The 18,064-nt window shown below is 41.8% G+C and overlaps 1 protein-coding gene across 4 annotated transcripts in view; it reads left to right on the top strand.

Annotated features, from left to right (window-relative positions):
- LOC125458364 (F-box/WD repeat-containing protein 11) overlaps positions 1–18,064 on the top strand; it is a 230,917-nt gene that overhangs the window by 24,584 nt on the left and 188,269 nt on the right. The window contains exon 1 of one of the 4 annotated variants that reach the window (XM_048543603.2): positions 3,351–3,454. The exons of the other annotated variants lie outside the window; for them this stretch is intronic. The gene's annotated coding sequence lies outside the window, so the exon portion shown is untranslated. Of the gene's footprint in view, positions 1–3,350; positions 3,455–18,064 lie in introns of those variants that run through there. 4 annotated transcript variants of the gene reach the window in all.

Consider the following 18,064-nt stretch of genomic DNA (forward strand, 5'->3'; position numbering starts at 1 on the left):
TTAAAATCTCCTACCAATATCACCGTATTATTCTTACACATAACTGAGATCTTGTTACAAATTTGCTTCCTAATTTCCCACAGACTGCTGGGGGCACATTCTGATCCATGATTTCTGCTCTTCCTGCTTTAGTGTTAAACATAGAGCATTTATAAATGACATTAATAGTGGGTTCAAATTGGGACTTCAGATCCTCTGAAACCTCACACATCATATCTTCCTTCTTATTGAGATTAAGAGTGCTGTGATAGTGTGTAACACTTGCTATTTGTAAGATGTACTACTCTTATTTGTTCAGGTTTCTTTTCCAGCTTGAAATGTGAAAATTATTGTAATTTTGCTATTAAGACTAGAGCAGTTGCCAATTTTCTTTGATCAAGTCAAACTTCGGATTCGTAGGAGTAGGCACTGGAAAATCCAAAGCTGCTGTGAGTTATGCAGCTATTGATAGCCTGTACAAAAATGTAGAAAAAGTTTAATGGCCTGGCTTAACATGCAAATCCCAGTCATCAGCATGGCCAGGTCACGTGTTAACACTGACTTCAAAACAGAATTAGCAATAAAATTCAACTTGTATGCCCCAGTGTGTTGTAATAGACTTAACAAAATGTGTTTTGCTGGTGGGAACAATTACACGCATTGCAACAGTTATACATTCTTCGGCAAATGAGCAGCTAAGTAATCTAACCATGGCTAATAAAAGCAATAAAGTTTAGGTGCAGGATTTTCATACGTTTGTGGCCATTGGCAAAACCTTTACAGGCTCATCTGAAACTTTGAGCCCGAATAAAGGGTTTTGGCCTGAAACATTGACTTCTCTGCATATCAGATGCTGTCTGACCTTTTCCAGCTCCACATTTATTGACATACCTGAAACTCTGTTGGCTAAGCCAACCCAGCTGGAGCTTGAAGTCTGAAAATAGCTAGGAATGAAATAACTTCTTATGGAAACGGAGCTGCATTGAGATCAGCCTTATCAGCGCAGGATAGTGATTGAGTTTGGCGCCGTTTGTTCTGTACGTTTTGCAATGAACTGTTTTCCCATGTGACTACTGGGGATATTGTGGCACAATTTTGAGCAAAGGGTAGAGTAATATGTATATAATACCCCACAGTTGGGTGACAGAGACACCAGATACAACTTGCTGCATTTGTTGAAATTGCTGGTATAGGATTTCTTAATGTCTTCAGTAGACAGAATGCTTTGATGTCATATTTACAGATAAGCACTTATCGCAATACCGAGCTTTTCTTGTATAGATAAGGTTCTCAAATTAGGGAATGATTCTGTAATCCACAGTTTTCTGACTGTTCTGTGTCCATTTCTCCTCAAAAATAAGGTGTGAAGCTGGATGAACACAGCAGGCCAAGCAGCATCTTAGGATCAGGAAAGCTAAGGGCCTAGGCTGTTTATTGCCATAATTACCCTTGGAATTGGTGGTGAGGTGTCACCTTGAACCCTTCCAGTTGAGGTGGTGTTGATACACCCATAATCCTGTTATGGAATGTGTTAGGATTTTGTCCCAGAGACACCAAAGGAGCAATCCTGTTCCAAATCGACACAATGACTGGCTTGCAGGGCAACGTGTAGGTAGTGCTGTTTCCATACATCAGTTGCAGTTGTCCTTTTCGATGGTAAAAATCAGAGGTGTCAAAGATGCTATCGAAGGAGTCTTGGTGAATTGCTACAGTGCATCTTAAAGATGTGTGCACTGCTACCTTTGTACAACAGTGTTGAAGGTGTGAACATGAGAGCATAATTTCAGAATAAAAGGGCACCAGTTTAAGACTGAGAGGAGGAATTTCTTCTCTGGTTGAGGGTCTTTGGAACTCCTTGACACACACAGCTGTGGGTAGAGTCCATATTTGTACTTAAGGCTGAGAGAGATTCTTGATCAGTTGGGGAATTGAAGGTTACAAGGAAAGGGCAGGAAAGTAGTGAGGTATGTTGGATCAACTGAAATCTTATTGAAGGACAAAGCAGTCAAAAGGGGCCAAATGGCCTACTTCTGGTCTTATACCATCAAAGAAACTCTCTTGCCCTGGGTAGTGTCAACATTCTTGAGAGTTGGAGTGTCACCCATTCGGACAAGCGGAGAATATTCCATTACCTCCCAAACGTGTGCCTTGTGGATAATTGGCAGGCTTTGGGAGGTGGGTTTCCTGCTGTTCAATATGGGATGAATTGAATTGAATGAATCTGACACTGTGGCCCTCCATGGAAGGCCGGATTCTAGTTGAAAATGATTGCCAGGTCCCTTGCACTTACGTGCTGGGCTTCCCTGTTATCGAAGATGGAATGTTTGTGGTGTTCTTCATCAGTCAGCTGTTGAATTCTCTGCTATCTTTCTCAACCTCATGGCAGGACTGCCGTATTGCTGGTGGAATCATTAAACTCTATATATTATAGTCTGCTTTCAATACCTGGTTTTGTAGCTTCATCAGGTTGACACTACGTTTTTAGGCATGGCTGATACGGTTCCTGGCATGCCCTCTTGCATTCCTCATTTAGCTAAGATTGAACCCTGGTTTGAAAGCACAACATGCAGGATGTCACAGCAGGTGACACAAAGAATCGTCTAGACTTGAAACGTTAGCTTGATTTCTCTTCACAGATGCTGTATGACCTGCTGCTGATCTCCAGCATTTGTTTTCAGTGGAGATTCCAGCATCTGCGGTAATTTGCTCCTACACTGAACTCTAGTTTGATGGTAATGGTGGCATGGTGTGGGGGGTGCTGTTATGCCAGTAGAAACTGGGCTCAGGATGACTAGCAATCATAGCTTCACGCCTTCAGAACTAATTCCCTGTCTGCCATCTAGTCTGGGTGTCCTCATGCCTGAAGCAAGAGCTTGGTGCGTTTCGCTCCCATTTGTCAATCTACAGGACTGGCATTAGCAGTGCTTTGGCACTGTGCCCTGCAAGTCTCATCCAGGCTGGTGACCAGGGAAGTGCTGCATTATCACAGGTACCAGCTTTCAGGCTCACTGATCAGAGCCATGGCTGCTTAGGCTTCTAGGCTTTCATGTCTTTTGCTTTCCAATTACTTTGGCAACAATTAAATTCTACAGATTTCACATTGCCTGTTTCCTTTTTATAATTGTATTGGTGTTCTGTGCAGAATACCTTAATGAAATGGCAGCAACGAACTGGAGATTATTTCCCATGTACCAATACTTTGATTCCAAAGGGATGTTCACTTCACTCGTCTTTTCAACCCCACTTTTATTGAACATAATAATTGTCGTGAATGTGTGGGTGTACAGAACATTTGCAGCAATGACGGAACTGAAGTCACTGCAGCAGAGAGGAGGTGCAAACAAGGAAAAAGGAAAGAAAGCCAAATGAGAGAATTTTATTTCTAAAATTGTTCTGAAGCCCTGCTCGTAGTTTCCAAATCATTCGCGATTATCTTGGCAAGCTGTATGGAGTGGAAGACGCAATCATCTTAAATGTAAGCCAGGAAGATGTTTAAGGTTTTGTACCTGTAGTTTGCAGGGGTATGTAGGTTACTTGCATTAGCCATGGGAAATGCAGGATTAGAGGGATAGGAGAAGGGGATAGATCTGGGTGGGATGCTCTTCGGAGAGTTGGTGTGGACTTGTTCGGCCGAACGGCAATTCTATAAAAGAGAAGTGATTATAGGATATGATTGACTCCAATTCTTCTTTTAGTCCACAGTGTCTCATGGGTGCCCAGATTTGCGTTGCTAAATCTGTCTGCAACTGTCTGATTCATTGTGGTGGTTGTTCCACAGAACACAATGGTGATTTCAGTGTCAAGACAATTTTATGGCCACAAAGACTGGGGTAATCACTTCTAGCTGTGCTGTCTTGATATATGAATCTGTGTTAGGTATATCAGTTACTATGAAATCAAATGGTTTTTCTACTTTCTTGCTGGCATCCTCATATGATGGAGTCTGGGACTTTGAGTGTCAGTTTAGGTGAGCTTTTCAAGCCTGTGCATTCATTCGAGTTAGAGTCATACAGAATGAAAACAGACCCTTCAGTCCAACCAGCCCATGCTGACCACGTGCCCAAACTAAAGTAGTCCCACCCCTTCCTGCATTTGGCCAATATCCTTCAACCCTTTCGATCCGTGAACTTATCGGAATGTCTTTGAAATGCTATAACTGCATGTGCATCTACTACTTCCTTTGCCAGCTCATTTCACGTTATGTTTAAAAACTTGTCCCTCATGTCCTTCTTAAATCCTTCCCCTCTCGCCTTAAAAATATGACCTCTTGTTTAGAACTCCCCCACCTGAGGGAAAAGACCCTTGTCATTTACCTTATTTATGCCCCTGCATGGTTTTATAAACCTCAGTAAGGTTATGCCGTAATCTCCTACGCTGTAAAGAAGCAAAGTCCCAGCCTTTCCAATCTATTTAAATTTCAAACCCTCTATTCCAGGCAACACCTGGTAAATCTTTTCTGAACATTCTCCAGTTTAATAACGTCCTTCCTGTAACAGGGCGTCCAGAACCGCACACAGTACTCCAGAAGAGGCCTCCCCTACATCCTAAATAACTTCAACATGGCGTTCCAGCACTTAAACTCAAAGGCTGCGCAATGAAAGCATGCATGCTAAACGCTGCCTTAACCACCCTGTCAATCTGGGATGCTAATTTCAAAGAATTGTGTACATGAATTTCTAGAGCCCTCTTCTACAATACTACCCGGGGCCCTACTATACTTTTTTAACTCCTGCCCTTTTCTTTGTATTACCAAAAGGCAATACCTCCAGATTTATCCAAATTACGTGCCCATTTGTCAGTCCTCAGCCTGCTGACCCAATTAATCAAGATCTCTTTGCAATCTTACTGCCCACTCTACCACTAATTTTGGTGTCGTCTGCAAATTTACTTACCTCCTATATTCTCAGGCAAATTATTTGTATAAATTTTCAACAGAAGCGGACCCAGTTCCAATCCTTGTGGAGCACTGGCCACAGTCCTCCAGCCCAAAAAAAACAACCCTCCACCACCACCACCTGACTCCTGCCAAGCCAATTTTGTATTCAGTTGGCAAACTCACCCTGAATCCCATGTGATCTAACTTTACTAATTAGTCTACCACGCAGAAACTTGTCAAAGGCTTTACTAAAGCCCAAGGAAACAATGTCTAACGCTCTGCTGTCATCATCATTTGAGTTTTTTAATGAGTTTGTGTGAGATATGATTTTACTCCCATAAGACATGAATATCCCTGATCAACCTTGCCTCTCCAAATGCACTTAAATCCTATTTTTCAGAAACACCTCCAGCAACTTGCCCACTCGGGTGTATAGTTTTCAGGCTTCTCTCTTTATAGCCTTTCTTAAACAATTTTACAACACTGTCTATCCTCAGTCTTTTCGTATTTTATCCATATTGCAAATATTTCTGCGAGTGGTCCTGCAATTTCCTCCCTAACCTCCCTCAATGTCTGTTAGTTAACTTAATTAGTTCTTCTAATTTTGGCAGAAGCTCCTAGGGATTGGTGAAGAGAATTTTGTGTCAATTGTGTAAGGTGTGCTTTTATTCTAATCACCAGCTCCTAGATTGATTCCGTGTGATCTGAGAGATTTTGGGCAATTTTAACCAACAGCTATTCTGAGTGGCTTTTTTTTAGTCATTTCAGGGCAGACAGCTAAGAGATTGAGGCCTGGAGATGGATGTAGGCCTGTCCATGCAAGTGTTGCATACTTTATTCCCCAGAGGATATCCATGCCACTTAGTTAATATTGTGATTTTTATTAATATTCTTCCCAATTTATCAATGAATTGAGTTTAAATTTGCTCATCTGTTCCAGGATTTGGACTCCTGTATCAGCAGCATTAGTTGTGGCCTCTGGGTTACTGATCCAGGGACACTATTGTTACTATTTCCTTCGCAGCCTGTTTTATTCAGAGAACCACACCCTCTAATATTGTTTGACTGTAAAAGTACGATTTTAGATTTTGAGTTTCGGCATAAGGAATGTTTACCAGCTGCAGCAACCTCTTCCTAGCCGCAGTTGTAATTACCATTCAAGGTGTGATTAATGAGACAGATTAAGTGTGGTACAGCTCACCCACCAGGACCAGAATCCATAGATTCCATTTGGAACAAGTGTGACAACCAGCAGTTGTTAGTCATTCCAGTTGCAGCACTTGGCTGAGGTTTTTAGGGGAGTGTGGGGTGATCCAAAATGGAATTCAGGGAAAATTTTTTTCATTGCTTGGTCATAAATTAATTTGTCTGTATTGAGAAACATTTTGTCAAAGCATTTTATCTTTCACTCATAAGGACAATTAGTATTCAAGAATTCCAGTATAGCATAGAGTACCTACAGTGTAGAAGCAGCTCATTTGGCCCATCAAGTCCCCACTGACCCTTCAAAGAGCATCCCACCCAGACCCCCTCTTATCCCTGTAACCCTCCATTTCTGGAAGCTAACCAATCTAACTGAAACATCCCCCGTGAACAATTTAGCATTGCCAATCCACCTAATCTGCTAATCTTTGGACTGTGGGAGGAAACCGGAGCACCCGGGTCCTTGGTGCTGTGAGGCAGCAACATTGATCACTGAGCCACTGTGTCGTCCTAAACGTGAAAATAATATGCTGATTGGTTGACAACTGGACTCTGATAGAGGTGTTGCCATGGGGAATGTACCAATTGAGTGATGGCTAGCAGTTACTCACCAAGCTTTTAAATTTTAAATTGGGTGTATTCACTCTGGTCAAGACATTGCCCTGTGAAATAAACCAGACAATGGATATTACCTATTTTATTGAATTGAGTTTAGATTTAGAATTTTGATGCTATAGCAGGGATGAAAAGGGCGGCAAGAGAGAAGTCTGGCCATTTTGATTAAAGAAAACATTACTGCTGTAATTAGAGATGGTATTTCTGAGGGATTGTTCACTGAAACTACATGGATAGAAATAAGAAAGGGATGATTACCTTGATGGGTTTGTACCATATGCCCCAGAATAGTCAGAGGGAAATTGAGGAACAAATACGTAGAGAAATCTCACATAATTGTATGAATGATGGGCTTGTAATGGGCAATTTTAATTTTTCAAACATTGACTAGGACTGTTATAGTGTTAAAGACTTGAACTTGTTTGTTAGCTTGCCAAGCCGGTTATTCTGCAGTGTGCAGACGTTTTGTTACTTCTTTGGCAACATCATCAGTGCAACCTGTAATTGCAGCTTCCTTCTGGATTTGTATGATCCTCTGGTGTGATGGTCTTGTTGCTTCAGGTTCTGTTGTTTTAGCAGTGGTCTGTATGTAGAGTCTATTTGTGTGTTTGTTAATGGAGTGCTGTGTTGAGAACCAGGCTTCGAGAAATTCCCTTGTGTGTCTGTTGTTCATTTATGGTCACTTTGTACCTTGTTCTCAACACAGGACTCTCACCACTTCCTCCGGTAGTTCATTTCATCCATGCACCACCCTCTGTGTGAAAATGTTGCCCCTTGGATCCCTTTTAAATCTTTTCCCTCTCACCTTAAGCCTATTGCCCTCTAGTTTTGGACTGTTTTGCCTTCAGGAAAAGACCTTGACTATTCACCCTATCCATGCACCTCATGATTTTGTATACCTCCATAAGGTCATCCCTCAGCCTCTGAAGCTCCAAGGAAAATAGTCCCAGCCTGTTCAGCGCCTCTGTAGCTCAAACCCTCCAACTCTGGCAACATCCTTGTAAATCTTTTCTGCACTTTTTTAGGTTTCACAACAACTTTCCTATAGCAGGGAGACCAGAATTGAATGCAATATTCCAAAAGTACAGCCACAACATGACCTTGCAACTCTTATGCTCAATGCGCTTATCCATAAGGAGAAGTGTACCAAATGCCACCTTGACTAGCATGTCTACCTGGGACTCCAACTCCACTTTCAAGGAATTATGAACCTGCACTCCAAGGCCTGTTTGGTTGGCAACACTCCCCAGGACCTTACCAAATAAGCGCGTTAAGCCCAGCTGTGATTTGCTGTACCACACTGAATCTAGATTAAATTCCATCTGCCGTTCCACAGCCCATTCTATTGTAATCTTAGATAATCTTTGTCCACCACACCTCCAATTTTGGTGTCACCTGCAAATTTATTAAGCATTCCTCCAGTATTCATGTCCAAATTCATTACAAAAATGACAAAAGACATTGGACCCAACCTGTTCCCCACAGCACAACGCTGGTCACAGATGACCAGTCTGAAAAGTAGCCCTCTGTCTCCACCCTCTGTCTTCCATTTTCTAGCCAAGTATAGAAAGAATATTAATAAACTGGAGAGAGTTCAGAAAAGATTTACCAGGATGTTGCCAGGATCGGAGGGTTTGAAATATGAAAATAGACTGGAAATGCTGTGACTTTCTTTCATAGGAGTGTAGAAGGTTAAGGAGTGACCTCAGGTTTATAAAAACCTGAGGGGTATAGATGATAAGATGAATGACTAGGGTGGGAAAGTTCAAACAAGGGGGCATTTTTTTTAAGGAGAGGAGAATGTTCAAAAGACATGAGGGGCAGCCGTTTTATGCAGCGTGTTTCACGAGTGGAATGAACGAGCAGAAGAAGAGGTGGATGTAGGTACAGTTACAACATTTAAGACATTTGGCTAAGTACATAAATAGGAATAGTTTGGAAGGGTATGGGCCAAATGAGGGAAGCGAAACGAGTTGAGTTTAGTTTGGGAACATAGTCGGCGTGGCCTAGTTGGACTGAAGCATCAGTTTCCGTGCTGTATGACTCTATGATTTGTGTATTTTATGTATGTAATCTATCTGTTCTGTATATTAAGATATGTAGATCCCAATGTATGCCCAGTGTGCCACACTGCAAGCCTACTGACAGCCTAAATTGGTTGTTAATGTAATCCTATGCAGACGTGATTATTTAATGACTTCTTTACGCAGTATGTCAATGTGAAACTTTTAACATAGTATTTGAGGCAAATCGCACAGAATCATTTCAGGGAATGCTGCATATGTAATATGAAAGGATCCTCTGGAGCATGAACAACTGGCACAGCCTGTGCTGAGTAGCCTGTTTCAGAGGTATAAATTGTCAGCTTGGTAGAGAGTGTTGATGATGACATTGAATACTTAGAAGTTGGCCATGTCTGTTTGGGATGTCTGAAACCTCTCCCTTTTGTAATCTTTCCTGTAAGAACTGGAGTAATGAGTAGTAAAAGCAACCAGAAGAGTGAAATAATGAAAAGATGGTGCAGATTAGGAAAAAGAGCCTTCTTGAAGGCTGACATTAGGTGGCTGAGAGCCTATTTGGAAACTGGTGTTTTGCAGGTGTCTATGCATTGTTGACTGGTGCATTGAGAGATCTTGTCCTGTTCAGAACATAGACCTGTGCTTCTCAGCTGGTAATTTTCTGCTGGCAAGATGCAATTTTGCTTGAAATCAGGCTGAGTAACTTATCTGAAATCCTACTTGGTTGTTGCTTCAGGGCTACCTCCTTATGTTCTTTCAGTTTTAAAAATTACCATTGTATGTCTATTAAAAGGCAAGTATGTGAACCAGGCAGACCAGTCAATGATCTCAACCATATATAAACTCTTGTATTGAGTAAAATAGGAGTAATTCGTGCATAATTCTCTGCAGTACATATTGATATTAAAGATCTCAGGATCAAAACTGACATTTTAACATTTGGCAAAATGGCTGGGACTCTTTCAAGAAAATTATCTTTACAGATCAGGAAGGTGCGACATTTACGGATGATCCCTGGAATGGTAGGCCTAACATACGATGAGCAGCTGAGGATCCTGGGATTGTGTTCATTCGAGTTTAGAAGATTGAGGGGAGATCTAATAGCAACTTACAAGATAATGCATGGCTTAGAAAGGGTGGACGCTGGGAAGTTGTTTCCGTTAGGTGGGGAGACTAGGACCTGTGGGCACAGTCTTAGAATTAGACAGGGTCAGTTTAGAACGGAAATGAGACATTTCTTCAGCCAGAGAGTGGTGGGCCTATGGAATTCATTGCCACAGAGTACAGTGGAGTTCAGGATGTTAAATGTCTTCAAGGCAGGGATTGATAAATTCTTGATCTCACAAGGAATTAAGGGCTATGGGGAGAGTGTGGGTAAATGGAGTTGACATGCCCATCAGCCATGATTAAATGGCAGAGTGGACTCGATGGGCCGAATGGCCTCACTTCCACTCCTGTGTCTTATGGTCTTACTTTGACCAAGTATGACAGTCCAGTTCAGAGGGAAGGATAATCATGATCTCTGTCCATTGAATGCTGTGCAGATGGGGATCTGGTAAGAAGCGCATCAGGTTTCACCATCATTAACCCACAATAAAATTCACTGCCCATCTGAAGAAGGGTCAGAGTTGCTGGGCCAATTTGAGATTGCTATCACAAGACCTTTTTTACCTGTGACGAACCAAGATCATGGCATGAAAATGGAGTTGAGGTTGAGTTATAAGTCAGCTGTGATCTCATTGAGTGGCAAAATGGATTTTGGGTTCATGGCCTGCTCCTGTTTTGTGTTCCTGTTGAGGAATGAAAATTATATTTGAATTTTAAACTTATGGAAAGTTATGGGGACCTCTTTATATTTAATTGTTTTGATGTTGTATTTTTCTGCTCCTGTTAGGCTTATTTTCCAGACTTCACTTACATTTTCTTTCTTCTTTTTATTCAGTTGAATTTTACTCAGCTGTTTTTTTTCTTCTGGTCCTGCCTGCTGGCAGAGTGGAGGTGGGATGCTACATCTATTCACAAATTTGAACTGATGTCATTCCTACTAGAAACTGCAGGTTTGCATCAGATCTGACTGGCAGATTTGCTGTGGTCTGCTTGATCCACAACATTGTAAACAGTGAGCATTCTGGCTTGCTTTTTTCATGATTGAAGCTGTTTTACTTCTGCACCATGTCATGTCATCTCATTTTGTTTCTGAAAATAGAGTTAAGTTAAACTAATGACACTTCATTCAGCCTAGTAGTCACTTGGCAAGTTCAGAAAAGCTTTAATCGTGTCAACTTTGGCACTTAAAATGAAGAGACAAATGATTACTGAAGAACTATTTTAACAAGATCAGGTTAAAATTCAAGATATATCCCTAAAATGGAAATTATTCCTGGAATGTTGGTTATTGCACATCATGTAAAATAAATTTTCACAAACTGCTTGCCCAGAATTGATCAATTCGTTTTAAAATCTATATCGTGTTCAGGATTTGAAAGAAGAAAACAAACTGCAGTTTTAAACTCTGGTGCAAATTTATTTAATGATTTGTTTTGAGTCTCCATTAATTTAGTTGGTAGGGCTTTTTGTTCTGAGGATCATGTTGTACCTCAGTGTCTGGTACAGCCAATGGACAAATATTATTTTGCCTGCAGAAACTGCTGTCTTGATCAGTGCTTACTGTTCCTTGAAGAGTTCAGGCAATGGTTTGAACCCTTGAGTGCGTCATAGCTGAGCCCAATTCTGCGCTCGTCTGGCGTTTATGTGCAGTACTTTACATTTGTCACCACCTAACACTTGAGTGGGGACTCAACCTGACTTTGCTAAACTTTTCGACTGTTCCTCCGCAAAAGTGGCAGATGCTTAGCCCCTAACTAGAGTCTTGAGATTATCCCAAGCAGCAACAAACATTGACCAAAACTCAGAAACATGCTGTCTCTGTCTCTGAGGCTCACACCAGGAAATCCATTTCTTCACATGGCTAAGAACAGGTGCAGTCATCCAGGTTTGGGGCCTCTATTTAATTGCTTTATATCTTGGATGATTTAGGAGTCATAAGCAACTGATTTTCTATAACATTGGCTTGTACAGGAATTCACTGTGTCGTGATATCAGGTTTGGACAAGCTGAGTGCAGACAGACTTCTAAAGAGATTTCTTTTATATTTTGCCATTAATTCTGTACTCTTGGGAAATAAGGCAGGGCAGGTGACTGAAGTGTCAGTGGAGGAACACTTTGGGGCCAGTGACCATAATTCCATTAGTTTTAAAATAGTGATGGAAAAGGATAGACCAAATCTAAAAGTTAAAGTTCTAAATTGGAGGAAGGCCAAGTTTGACAGTATTAGGCGAGAATGTTAGCAAGTCAAGGGACAGCTGAACAATGGGAAACCTTTAAAAATGAGATAAACATGAGTTCAGAGACAGTACGTTCCTGTTAGGGTGAAGGGCAAGGCTGGTAGGTGTAGGGAATGCTGGATGACTACAGAAATTCATGTTTTGGTCAAGAAAAAGAAGGAAGCATGTGTCAGGTATAGACAGCAGAGATTGAGTGAAAACCTGGAAGAATATAAAGGCAGTATGAGTATGCTTGAGAAGGAAATCAGGGGGGCATGAGATCACTTTGGCAAATAGGGTTAAGGAGAATCCCAAGGGATTGTATAAATACATTTAAGAACAAAAAGTAACTAGGAGAGAATAGAGTCGCTTAAATATCTGCAAGGCTGCCGGTGAATGGAACTGCAGGAGATAGGGGAGATACTAAATGAGTATTTTGCAACATTGTTTACTATGGAGAAGGATATGGATGCTAGAGAACTTGGGATTAAAAAGTGACATCTTGAAAAGCCTCCATATTACAGAGGAGGAGATGCTGGATGCCTTAATATGTATAAAGATCAGAGAGCATAGAATCCCGACACTGTAGAAACAGGCCCTTTGGCCCAAGAAGTCCACATTGACCCTCAAAGAGTGGGGACTCAACCTGACTTTCCTAAACTTTTCAACTGTTCCTCCGCAAAAGTGGCAGATGCCGAGCCCCCAACTAGAGTCTGTTGAGATCGTTCCAAGCAGCAGCAAACATTAACCCAGACCCATCCCCCTATAACTTGCCTAATCAACTCATCGCAGAACACTATGGGCAATTTAGTGTGGCCAATCCACCTAGCCTGCACACTGGATTGTGGGAGAAAACTGGAGCACCCGGAGGAAACCCACGCAGATACTGGGAGAACATGCAAACTACACCCTCTAGTGACCGTCTGTGGAATTGAACCTGGGTTCCTGGTGCTGTGAGGCAGCATTGTTAACCACTGACCCACCCTGCTGCCCCTTTCAAGGTGGATAAATCCCAGGGATCTGATCAGATGTAACCTAGGGAAGTGATTGCTGGGTCCCTTGCAGATATATTTGTATCAACGATAGCCAGAGGTGAGGTGCTGTTAGACTGGAAGTTGGCTAATGTGCCACTATTTAAGAAAAGCTGTAAGGAAAAGCCAGGCAAGTTTAGACCGGTGAGCATAATAACAGTGGTGGACAAGTTGTTGAAGGGACAGAATTTACATGTATTTGGAAAGGTAGGGACTGATTAGGGATAGTCAACATGGCTTTGTGCGTGGGAAATAGTGTCTCATTAACTTGATTGAGTTTTTTGAAGAAGTAATGAAGAATGACTGCAGAGTACTATATGTGATCTCCAATCAGTAGATTGTCAAGAACACATTTGACAAGGTGTGTCATTGTAGACTGGTTAGCAAGGTTAGATCACATGGAATACAAGGACAACTAGCCATTTGGATACAGAACTGACTTGAAGGTAGAAGGCAGAGGCTGGTGGTAGATGGTTGCTTTTCAAACTACAGGCCTGTGACTAATGGTGAGCCACAAGGATCATTGCTGGGCCTATTTTTACTATGAATCTGCACTCCAAGGTCTCTTTGTTCAGCAACACTCCCCAGGACCTTACCATTAAGTGTGTAACTTCTGCCCTGATATACCTTTCCAAAATGCAGCACCTCACATTTATGTAAATTAAACTCCATCTGCCACTCCTTAGCCCATTGGCCCATCTGATCAAGAACCTGTTGTAATCCAAGCTCACCCTCTTCATTGTCCATTATACCTCTAATTTTGATGTCTGCAAACCTACTAACCATACCTAAATGGTTTGGATGTGATACCATACCATAGGAGATATGGTCAGTAAGTTTGTAGATGACACCAGACAGCGGGCCCCATAGCCTTGACTTGCCTCACCCACATGGGAGTAGATGCTTGCTGCACACGCAAACCACAAGTAATCTCCTGATACAAGCGTAAAATACAGTGCTTAAACTTTTGAGCACTTCAGAAGATGACTGGGATGTATCTTTGGGAACATTTGACTGACCTCTGGAGACAATCGCTCAAGCTCCAGAAGTTTATAGTAAATAACTCCCCTCACATCACTTCTGCAATGGGAGATGGCCTCAAATCTCTGGAGCTGCAGTACTGCAGCATTCCTGTATCTTTAACATCCAGCATTTCGTTCCAATTAAGTTGGGAAATGTGTGTTAAAGGTGACCTTGACTGTAAAGGTTTCTTGGGTAATGTGGAGCTGTGTCTTATCTGCATTCATTTTATTTATGGTATACTACTAGTACCATCCTTGCATTCATACCAGAGGGAGCTACTGTCTGCCGTAGGGTGTGACAGTTGATGGTAACTGTCAGTAAGCTGCTTAACCACGGAAAGATCAGATTAGTGTCTGAACCTTTACTGTCTGGTATCTTTAACTGTTTCCTAACTCGGGGGAATGAGACAACAATCAGCAGCGTTTTGCCATCTAAATTGAGCAGAGCTGCATTAGTCAGATCTTGCTTCTCTCTCTCTGGTGCAGTTATGCATCATATTTCACAGATTGTGTCTTGGCTTCCAATAAAGTCTCAAAAATGTTCAAATCTTTTTCAAACCTAATTAATTACTCAAAAATTGCCTACTTTGAACTGATGGCAAGAGTTGAGGGGCAGTTTTCACCTGTACAAACAGTTCACTTATGCAGTTTGACGTGTAGTCTAGCACCTCCCTGGCCAAACAGTCAGGTGGATTAAAAACTGAGATTTATTTATTTTGAGTCTGAAGGACAGATATCACAGCTTCCTGCAGAGTTTACTGAACTGTTGAGAAACCATATCTGAAACGATTCTTGGATTTTGGTAAGTCATGTGAAATCTGACCTACAGCAGTCATTTATGGTGTATTTTATACATCTTTTTCCAGAAATTCAAAGTATTTTATATCATTGTTTTTAAAGAGCAGTTTTTACTTTTTGTATTACTGTATAAATGTTTTGCATTAGGTAGTTTTGCACGCATTACAGTTTAGCTGTTATTGGGCCTGAATAACACTGAGCCGTTGAATTTGGAATCAGAATGAAGTCTGTTTGGAATGAGAGAATTAGAATATAAATAATGACAAATGGGATTGAAGGGTGGGGTGAACATGTAGAGAGCTGGTGCTGAGGCACTTGTGTCATTTGAGGAGCTAGGTAACAGGGTTGGGGCAGGGGTGGATAACCTAATCTACACATCCCTGCACACTACGGAGTTTGTGTATTCTCCCTGTGTCTGCATGGGTTTCCTCCAGGTGACCTGGTTTCCTCCCACAGCCCAAAGATGTGCAGGTTAGGTGAATTGGCTAAATTTGCTTTTGAGGTTTGAGGACAGGAGTGGGAGAGCTGGAACCTGAGTGTGGGAGCGTGGAGAGCTGGGGCTTGAGGGCAGAAGCAGGGTGGGAGAGAGAACTGGACTTTAAGCGGTAAGGGTGAGAGTGAGGATAGAACTGAGATTAAGAACACATTGTTTGTCATGTGGTTAGGTCAGTTGAAATGCCTCTGTAGTATTTCCTAGTGACGTGGTTTAATTTGCTCTGTGGAAATGTATGGCTGAATACCAGTTCAGAGTATAATTGAAGTGATGAGCTTTGTGAAGGCCACCACCCTGTAGTGATGCGCTTGGATGCTGTAATCTATTGTGTGGCCATGGCAACCTACTTGTGATAAAAGCATATGTTAGAAATCTACTTCCATAGAGAGAGAAAAGAATATCAATTTCTTTTTGTGACAGAGTCCAGAACACTTCTGAGCTATGTACCAGCTATGAACATGCTCTTAGTGTATCAAGCTAGCTTGATCCACCTCTTTGGTAACAAGGTATAGAGCCGGATGAACACAGCAAGCCAAGCAGCATCAGAGGAGCAGGAAGGCTGACGTTTCAGGCCTAGACCCCCCCCCCCCGGCCCGAAATGTCAGCCTTACTGCTCCTCTGATGCTGCTTGGCCTGCTGTGTTCGTCCAGCTCTACACCTTGTTATCGCAGATTCTCTACCATCTGCAGTTCCTACTATCTCTGATCCACATCTTTGTTTGCTCACTCTTTAGCTTAGTGAGAGCATTGGTTAGTCTGCTTCAGGAAAGTAACTAATTTTTCACTGGTCCAGTCAACTTTCAATTTGTCAGAGTACCATGGAAGTGACTCATTGTTCTCATTTCCTTTTAAAGTGTAGTATGTCAATGAGTAAATGTACACCCAGTGGCAGTAAAAATCCTTGGATAATTGGTGGGAAACAAATAATCGTGAATACACATGAATGACTTAAAACAGAGGAGTTGTGGCTCAGCCGTCCTGTGGTGACTCTTTGCTTTCTGAGGAGATAGTTGTAAATCAAATTGAATTATTTATTTGAATTTTGGGTGGCTCTGTGGTTAGCACTGCTGCCTCAGTGTCAGGGACCTGGGTTCGATTCCAGCCTCGGGCGACTCTGTGTGGAGTTTGTGCATTCTCCCCATGTCTGCATGGGTTTCCACCAGGTGCCCCGGTTTCCTCCCACAGTACAAAGATGTGCAGGTTAGGTGAATTGGCTAAATTGCTAAATTGCCCGTAGTGTGCAGGGATGTGTAGATTAGATGGGGTATAGGGGTATGGGCCTGGGTGGGATGCTGTGAGGGTCGATGTGGACTTGTTTACTGAAGGGCCTGTTTTCACACTGTACAGATTCTAAAACAAGTTCTATTCTATGATTTACTGCTCCCATGTCCCTTTCTTTTGGTCCTTTTCCCTTCGATAACCTGTTGAGGTGGCTATTCTCTTTGTATATGCCTTGTTCATGTTACTTATCATATTGGGCCATAAGGTAAACAGATGCGCTAGCTAGGATCAGTGTAGCACTTATTCTGTTTCCACAAACACCACTGGGTGAGGAGTAGGAATCATAGCTGATTTTATTTCCCTCTCAATGACAAGATGCATGAGCCAGTTTGTGTCTTGCCACCATCCCAATGGAGATCAAGAAACTCAGCTGAGACTGAGGACTGAACTTGAAACAACACTGACTTGTGTGGCTCAGGGACATAAGGCAATGTGCATAGAACCGTTGAACACTTATGAAATTTGTATGTTATTGTATTCCACTTTACACTCCACTGCTATCTCTAGTGCTGGATCAGGACTGAATAATTCAGTGGTGATGCAGTGTGACCGTGAGCACTTCATCCCAGTGACTTACATTGGTCATGGAAAAATCCAAAATGCTTTGTTAGAAACATGGCATTTTTTCAATGACGTTGTTGTATTTATGCATCACTTTCCTTAAGTTACAGACTGCATCAATATGACTACTGTAGTGCAAAAGATGTAATATCATGGGTGCAAGGATCAGAAATAAAAAACCCAAAAAAAGGTGGAAATACTGAGCAAGTCAAGCATCAGCAGAAAGAAGTAGAATGAATATTTCAGAGCAATTAACTTTTGTCGGAGCTGATAGAAATGTGTTTTTAAACAAGTAGTATTTGGAGAACAAAAGAGAAGGTCTGTGATTGGGTGCAGGGAAGGAGGATTAATTAACAGAATATTTTGAGGTGCAAGCCAAAGAGAGTGACAGCAGGTAAAGTAAAGAACTGTGGCTGGGCAAAAGTGATATTTGGTTGCATAGCACAAGACAAAGGCAGAGTTCATAATCTAAAGTTGCTGAATTCAGTTCTGAGTCCAAAGGCTGTGGAGTGCTAAATTGAAAGGTGAGGTGTTGTTGCTTGAGTTTGCATTGAGCCCAAGTGGGATGCTGTAGCAGACCCTGGAAGAAATGTCAGAGGGAATGAGAAGAATTAAAATAACTAGTTAGAGGAAATTCAGTGCCATGTTTGCAGTGGTGTTCCGCACAACAACCATCCATAATGTAGAGGAGAGCAAATACAGTGTACTAAACTTCAGTAAGCATTGTAAGGTTTAGAAAGCTAAACTCTGACAGGGCCCGTGATGAATTTAAAGAAAGTAGGAAAGAACTCAAGCACGAAATTAGAGCAAGGAAGGGCCATGAAATGTTCTTGGCGAGTAGGGTTAAGGAGAACCCCAAGGTATT

This window comes from Stegostoma tigrinum, chromosome 13, assembly GCF_030684315.1.
Source record: "Stegostoma tigrinum isolate sSteTig4 chromosome 13, sSteTig4.hap1, whole genome shotgun sequence".
In the NCBI taxonomy this organism is placed as follows: Eukaryota; Metazoa; Chordata; class Chondrichthyes; order Orectolobiformes; family Stegostomatidae; genus Stegostoma; species Stegostoma tigrinum.